At 39.6% G+C, this 7636-nt stretch overlaps 1 pseudogene across 1 annotated transcript; it reads left to right on the forward strand.

Annotated features, from left to right (window-relative positions):
* Positions 1–497: 497 nt before the first annotated feature.
* Positions 498–7636, forward strand: LOC106609541 (Ig kappa-b4 chain C region pseudogene; annotated as a pseudogene). Its single transcript, XR_014392829.1, has 3 exons — positions 498–571; positions 6044–6153; positions 7056–7636. The product of XR_014392829.1 is annotated as an Ig kappa-b4 chain C region pseudogene (transcript).

The following is a 7636-nucleotide window of genomic DNA, read 5'->3' on the forward strand; positions in this document are numbered from 1 at the left end:
TTGGCATTCAAAGACTTAAATGCTGCTGACTGACTTCATTTAAAAATATATATAAAATATATTTAATATTTAACTACGTAGGCAAGTCAGTTAAGAACAAATAATTTTTTACGGTGACGGCCTACCCCGGATGACGCTGGGCCAATCGTGCGTCGCCCTATGAGACTCCCGATCACGGCCGGTTGTGATTCATCCCGGGATCGAACCAGCGTCTGTAGTGACACCTCTAGCATTGAAATGCAGTGCCCTTGACCGCTGCGCCACTCGGTAGCCCAACTGATGTAAAGGGGAGATCTCCAGAGCCAGCTGCTCTCTGGAACTACCATAGTGGTGTCTGACTGAGGGAGGTTTTTGTACGACTCTGTATCACTGTGTGAACACCCAGACACTGTTGGTGTAGTGTAAACTCTGACAGTAGTAATCTCCTGCATCTTCAGCCTGGACTCCACTGATGGTCAGAGTGAAGTCACTCCCAGATCCACTGCCACTGAATCTAGATGGAATCCCAGAATGGCCCCAATAAGGATGGCCCCAATAACAGCCCCAATAAGGAGTTTAGGAGCTCCTCCAGGTTTCTGTTGATAACAGGCCATCCCCTGTCCATAGATGTCACTGTATACAGCACTGCTGGTCTTACAGCTGAAAATGAATGAGTGACCCACTGAAACAGTTTTCACTGCAGGAGTCTGAGTCACAATGACCTGGACTCTGAAACATAGATGGCATGTTGAATTAGCATTAAATTGTTCATTCATTTGTACATATAGATTATTATCTTAAAGTGTAATAAGGTTATATAGCCTAATATTGCAATGGTTTGTGTCATTTTCTGTCAAATATATTACCTTGGAGACACAGGGCAAATATACAGATGAAGACGGTGATAAAAGTCATGGTTGTTGTGGGTTCTGTTGTCATGAAGGACAGCTCTCAGTCATGAAGTGTTAAACTCACAGGGCTATAAACATTCCCAGAGTACTGAAGCATGTGCTGCTAATGCAAAGTGTCATATATATGGGGGCTCACAATTGACCCAGTGTCGTCAGCGTTTGGCCGGGGTAGGCCGTCATTGTAAATAAGAATATGTTCTTAACTGACTTGCCTAGTTAAATAAAGGTTATGTAAATAAATAAAATATGTAAATAGTCTTCCTGGAAAGTCAAACTGATGTGATGTAGAAACCTGATAGCTATGTAATGACTAACATGGTTTCTGATATAAGTGCTGAATGGGGACTGATGTATTGATTATAGACATCTACAAATGGAGCATATTGTTATTTCTGTGTTATTATACCAGAGAGTATCTGCTTTATGTCTCCCTCCAGTGGTCAGGATCAGTAACTGCAGTCTGTGTGTGGACTGTAGTGCTGCTAACTGACTGATCTAAAGGGGAGATCTCCAGAGCTCTGACGTGTCCAGTCTCCTGCTTCACCTGTTGCTCTCTGGAACTACCACAGTGTCACGGTTGTCGTCTGGAATGGAGGACCAAAACGCAGCAGGAATGTGGATGCTCATCTTGTATATTTATTTAAATAACAAGAACACCAAAAACAACAAAACGAACTCACGAACAACAAAACAGTCTTGTCAGGCTCACACTCAGCAAAACAAGAAACAATCTCCCACAAACACTAAACCAAACACATACCCATATATAGGACTCTCAATCAGAGGCAACGAGAAAGCACCTGCCTCCAATTGAGAGTCCAACCCCCCATTAACCTAAACATAGCAATACAACTAACTAGACTAAACATAGAAATACGTTAACAAGGAACAGTGCCCAAAAACCCCGGAATACATAAATCAAATACTCTTCTACAAAAACACCACCCCGAACCACATAAAACAAATAGCCTCTGCCACATCCTGACCAAACTACAATAACAAATAACCCTTATACTGGTCAGGATGTGACACACAGTGGTGTGAGGGAGAATGTATGGGTAATGTTTGGGGGCTTTATTGTATGTGTTTGAATCATGTTGATTAAATTCTAGCTATTCAAAATACAGGTCATCTTTAGGGGTTTGGATCATTGCACATCATCTCTATCCAGATTGGTTGATGGTTTTCCTTGAGTTACTCAACAGAGTCAACATGTAGTTAATGGTCAGGAATAACATTTAGTGATCAGTTATGATCTAAGGTCTTCTAGAAATAGTTCTAGTTTGACTCTATTGTTGTTCAGCTCTACTACACACTGTCATTGTACTGGATCACCTCCTCCTCTCAGCACCTGCAGTAGGTCCCAGCTTAAGCAGTACAGTCACTGTGCAGTCTGACTGAGGGAGGTTTTTGTACGGCTCTGTATCACTGTGTGAACACACAGCTACTAGGGCAGTGTAAACTCTGACAGTAGTAATCTCCTGCATCTTCAGCCAGGACTCCACTGATGGTCAGAGTGAAATCACTCCTAGATCCACTGCCACTGAATCTAGATGGAGTCCCAGACTGAAGTGTTGTAGCACGGTAAATAAGGAGTTTAGGAGCTCCTCCAGGTTTCTGCTGGTACCAGGCTAAGAGATTATTAGAATACACATTACTGCTGGTTTTACAGTTCAGAGAGACTGTCTGTCCTGGGAGAACAGCTTTCACTGTAGGAGTTTGAGTCACAGTGTACTGTCCTCTGGATTCTGAAACAGAGAATAAAAACATTTATATGAGTGAAGTATTACATTTAGTAATCAATCATTTTGAAAGAAATAGTAACATTGATATACATGTTGATAGTGTACATTCAATTCATTCAAAAAATTCTAACCTTGGAAGCAGAAAGCAAGTGTCCAGATGAATATGGTGATAAAAGTCATGGTTGTTGTGGGTTCTGTTGTCATGAAGGACAGCTCTCAGTCATGAAGTGTTAAACTCACAGGGATATAAACACTACCAGACCACTGAAGCATGTGCTGCTAATGCAAAGTGTCCTCTCTATGCAAATATACTTTTTTTGGTCCTACTAGGAAACTGTAGTCATTTTTATTATTATTTTAGTTTTATTTCAGACTACAAAAAAAGGTGTATTACTGCACTTAATTTATGTTGAAAAAAGGGAGAGGGGTGAAAAATGTTCCTAAAATAAAATCAACAAATATCTATGTACTCCATAGGTCAAGGTCACCTGTCTAATCAGGTCCCTCCCTACACAGTCTCAGGAGGCAGGCAGGGAGAAACATCTTCAGACAGTATTCCCTGCAATGCTTCGGCTGTTAATTCCTGAAGACCCAAAAACCTTTCTGCTGCAGATACAATTATGTCCAGTTTCTTGGATTTCTTGTTTGTTTGGGCAGTACAATTTATCACCTGCACAATAAACGCGTCAAAATCCACCTTCTTCAGGATCAGTGTATCAGGATCCCTCAATGACATTCTCAGGCTCTGGGGCATCCACTGCCATAGCTTCCTCAGCTCAACTCCTACAACTATTTCCACCGCCTCCGTGTAGGAGACCTGTTGAAGAGGTTTGTGTGAGCAGCAGCATTTTAAAGGTTGGGGCTGATTGTCCAGGCAATCATGGCTCTGATTGGTAAACTAGGTTTAACTGGGCTAAATTAGAGTCTGGCAAGGTGCTGGAAGGTTCTAGCAAGACAGAGGTCTTGCTCTTGACAGAAACTCACATTGTTTTAGGGGCTTATAACTTTGTTAATCCATCTCAATAAATATGGTTGAATAATTGCTTGAAATTCATTACCTGACAGAGGGATCTTACAGAAACTGGGGTTTTTGTTCTGAAATGATGTGAGACACTGTTGTTGCACAGAGTCCATTCAACGTATTATGTGACATGTAAAGGCAATGTTTACATATGAACTACAGTGAAATAGGAGGAATACTAATGCAATCTGGACCTATGGGTGTTATCACTTAAGGAATGAGTTAACATGAGGGTGGATGAGTTGACATTATTGTCAGCATCACTTATATATTTAGCATAGTGTATTTAAGTTCAGTCAGTGTTCCATGTCACTGTGTCTTCTCCCACAGCACCTACAGTCACACTCAACTAGTGCAGTTACTGTAAAATCTGAGGGAGGTTTTTGTACGGCTCTGTATCACTCTGTGAACACCCAGGCACTTACATGGTGTGCACTCTGACAGTAGTAATCTCCTGCATCTTCAGCCTGGACTCCACTGATGGTCAGAGTGAAGTCACTCCCAGATCCACTGCCACTGAATCTAGATGGAGTCCCAGACTGAAGTGTTGTAGCACGGTAAATAAGGAGTTTAGGAGCTCCTCCAGGTTTCTGTTGATACCAGGCTAAAACGTCATTGTTGTAAACATTACTGCTGGTTTTACAGTTCAGAGAGACTGTCTGTCCTGGGAGAACAGCTTTCACTGTAGGAGTCTGAGTCACAGTGTACTGTCCTCTGGATTCTGAAACAGAGATTAAAAACATTTATATGAGTGAAATATTACATACAGTAATGAATCATTCTGAATAGAAATAGTAACATTGATATACATGTCTACGGTGTAGATTTATTTCATTTTCAACAAAACATTCTGAAAATTGTAACCTTCAAAGCAGATAAGTGTCCAGATGAATATGGTGAATAAAGTAATGGTTGTTGTGGGTTCTGTTGTCATGAAGAACAGCTCTCAGTCATGAAGTGGTAAACTCACTGGGATATAAATGCTCTTAGAGCAGCAGGGAAGATGCATCATGCAAATTAATGTTTCAAATCTATTTCAGGTTCCAAGTAGTATCCCATCAGAATATATTTTGGCTTGGTTGAGCTTTCTTTTATAATACTTAGGTGGGTGCTTAAATTTGTCCTATTTCTCACACATACATGTGTGTTTTATGCCCATGTGTGAATTGGAAATGTGTTTTTTGCATATTCCAACTCCCCTTGAGTCATCCTTGGAGAGTAGGTTTGAGACCAGGGTCTGCAGTGCCATGCTCAAGGTACCTTGTCGACCCAGATATTCAAAATCGTGACCTTTCAGATACTGGCCCAACACTCTAACCGCTAGCTACCTACTGCCCCTTTTATAAAATCAAACAGCAACTGTATACTTGGATAACTAATGTATGGCAACTTTTATGTCACACCACCATTATATTTTGATTCTGATGATGATCAGATATAATGAACTGTCTGTTCACTCATACTTGGTCTCTGATGTAAGTTCCTCTAATCAGTTAGTGAACACTTCTCTAAACTAAAGCTGGTAGGATTCCTCTGGTAGTGTTGTCTGTCCTCTGTGACTTTACCACCACTGTTAAATCTGAGATCAACATGTTTAATAAAGGAATATACAACATGGATCACTATCACTACTGCTGCTGCTGTTGTCTTTCATATGGACAATATGGAGGAATACTAGCAACACTGATCTAATGCTGGACTGTACCTCCAGACTAGGAGAACACCTGATACACAGAGGAAGGAAAAAGGACTAATATCTGGATTTAAGATACAATTCATATTTTTATTACCTAGAAACAGCTTATATGAAGTGTTTGTTCTACCTGTAAGATGTTAAAGTGTGTTAGTGTTGATTATGATTCTGTATGAGTGATCTTCACTGTAACAGCTGCAGCATCACAACACAGAGAGGTTTTTGTACCAGCAGTAATATGGATTGTATCACTGTGGAGGACTTTTGGTAGTGGCACCAGACTTGATGTTGGAAGTAAGTAAAGAACACATTTTATTCACCTTTCGATGTCTTGTTTATTATAAATTTTGCCTCGATACTGAGGATTTAAAAAAAAACTTTTTACATGATTTTGGGAAAAAATACACAAGGCCTACACAAACTATGGCCAGTTAAAATATTAGTATTATAAATAAGTATGTTACTACATCTAATCAAATTTGACCTGCCCTTCAACTATGAGAGTGATTAGTTTACATTTTAGATTAGTTGTATGAATAAAACATACTGCACCTTGTAGGAAATGTAGAGTAAACAGAAAGTTTTGCAAAAACCTTGGGGAAAAAAACAAAAAACACTTTATTTCAAATGAACAAAATAAAATAATCTTTGGCAAGTATTCATAACATAGCATAGTTAATGATTTGAACCACAGTCTAAAGAAATTCAGCTTCCCCAATGGTCAGGAGGTTTTTGTACCAGCAGTAATATGGATTGTATCACTGTGGTGCACTTTTGGTAGCGGCACCAGACTTGATGTTGGAAGTAAGTAACACGCTCTTTGATATTTCTTTCTGATAATTGTGGGGGGTATTTTACTTTCTTAATCTCTGTCTCTATGAAAATATTGTGATTTTACATTTTTTACTTTCTAAAAAATAGCGTTTTTTTCTATTACTTTTGACGAAGCATTCTTTCAAATGAAATGTTGTTTAACCAAAATGTTCACATGTAGGTGTTCATTTAAATGTGTGGCTTGGTTGATTGCAGAGTATTATTTTGTTATGATAACTATTTAATAATATTGAATATAGTTGTTCATTGTGTATTACTGTTTGCGTGCGATTTCAGATCTTTCAATCTCAAATATCTTTGGTAAATTTAGCTTTTGACTGAGCCTTATTTAAAATTTATTGAATCAAAATGATAAATTGTAGGTTTATTTGTATATCTGATTTGTATACTTGCAGACTATAACTCCTAATTCTGGTAAATAACTACTTAATAGTATTGCATATAGTATTCATCATTGTTGCATTGTATTCATGGTAGACTTCACTGTTAGTGTGAAGACAAAGGGTCTCAGTTTTGGTTGTAACTGACTTCATAATCCAACATGGTTGATATGTGATGAAAATACTATGAATATGACTAGGTTATTCTGATCAGATCCATTCCTAAACAATATCTGTATAACATGTATAACTGACACCATATGACTAGTAACTCTAGTTATTTTACCACTTTATACTTGTTTGGTTCATAAATCTGCTGTATCATATTACTTTAGTGTTTTCTCCACATATTCTAAACAATCTAACTTCTACATTCAATTTTCGAGGGCATTTCCACTTCACTTTATTTTGATGTGTACTTTGCTGAAGATAATCTCTTACTGTAGCTGTACTTGATGTAGTTACTTAGTTGATGTGTTCTGTTTGTTCCAGGTAACAGTGCCCCCTCCCTCACCGTCCTGCCCCCCTCTAGTGAGGAACTGTCCAGTACAACAACAGCCACACTGACGTGTCTGGCCAACAAGGGCTTCCCCTCAGACTGGACCTTGAGCTGGAAAGTGGACGGGACCAGCCAGAAGCAGGAGGCCAATCCTGGGGTTCTGGAGAAGGATGGCCTATACAGCTGGAGCAGCACCCTGACTCTCACTGCCCAGGAGTGGACCAAGGCAGGAGAGGTGACCTGTGAAGCCCAGCAGAAATCCCAGACTCCAGTCACCAAGACCTTGAGGAGGGCTGACTGTTCTGGGTAGGACCCCTCAGTCACACACCCCTGTGGAGAGAGGCTGCTGGTTCCTCTGCTTTGACTCTGTTCTGAGATCAGATGTTCTCTGTCTTATTGATCACTGACATGTAGACTAACAGAGGGCTTTGCTTGAGTTCATGTATCAATCCTCTCTGTAGACTGAGGTTGTATCAGTGTTAGATGTGATGTGTTCTGTTTTATTACTATTAGATACTGTAGGAATGTTTGCTTTGATGAATTGATGAAAATAAAGATTTCCCTTTGGAACAAA

The sequence above is a fragment of the Salmo salar genome, chromosome 07 (assembly GCF_965601325.2).
Source record: "Salmo salar chromosome 07, fSalSal1, whole genome shotgun sequence".
Classification (NCBI taxonomy): domain Eukaryota; kingdom Metazoa; phylum Chordata; class Actinopteri; order Salmoniformes; family Salmonidae; genus Salmo; species Salmo salar.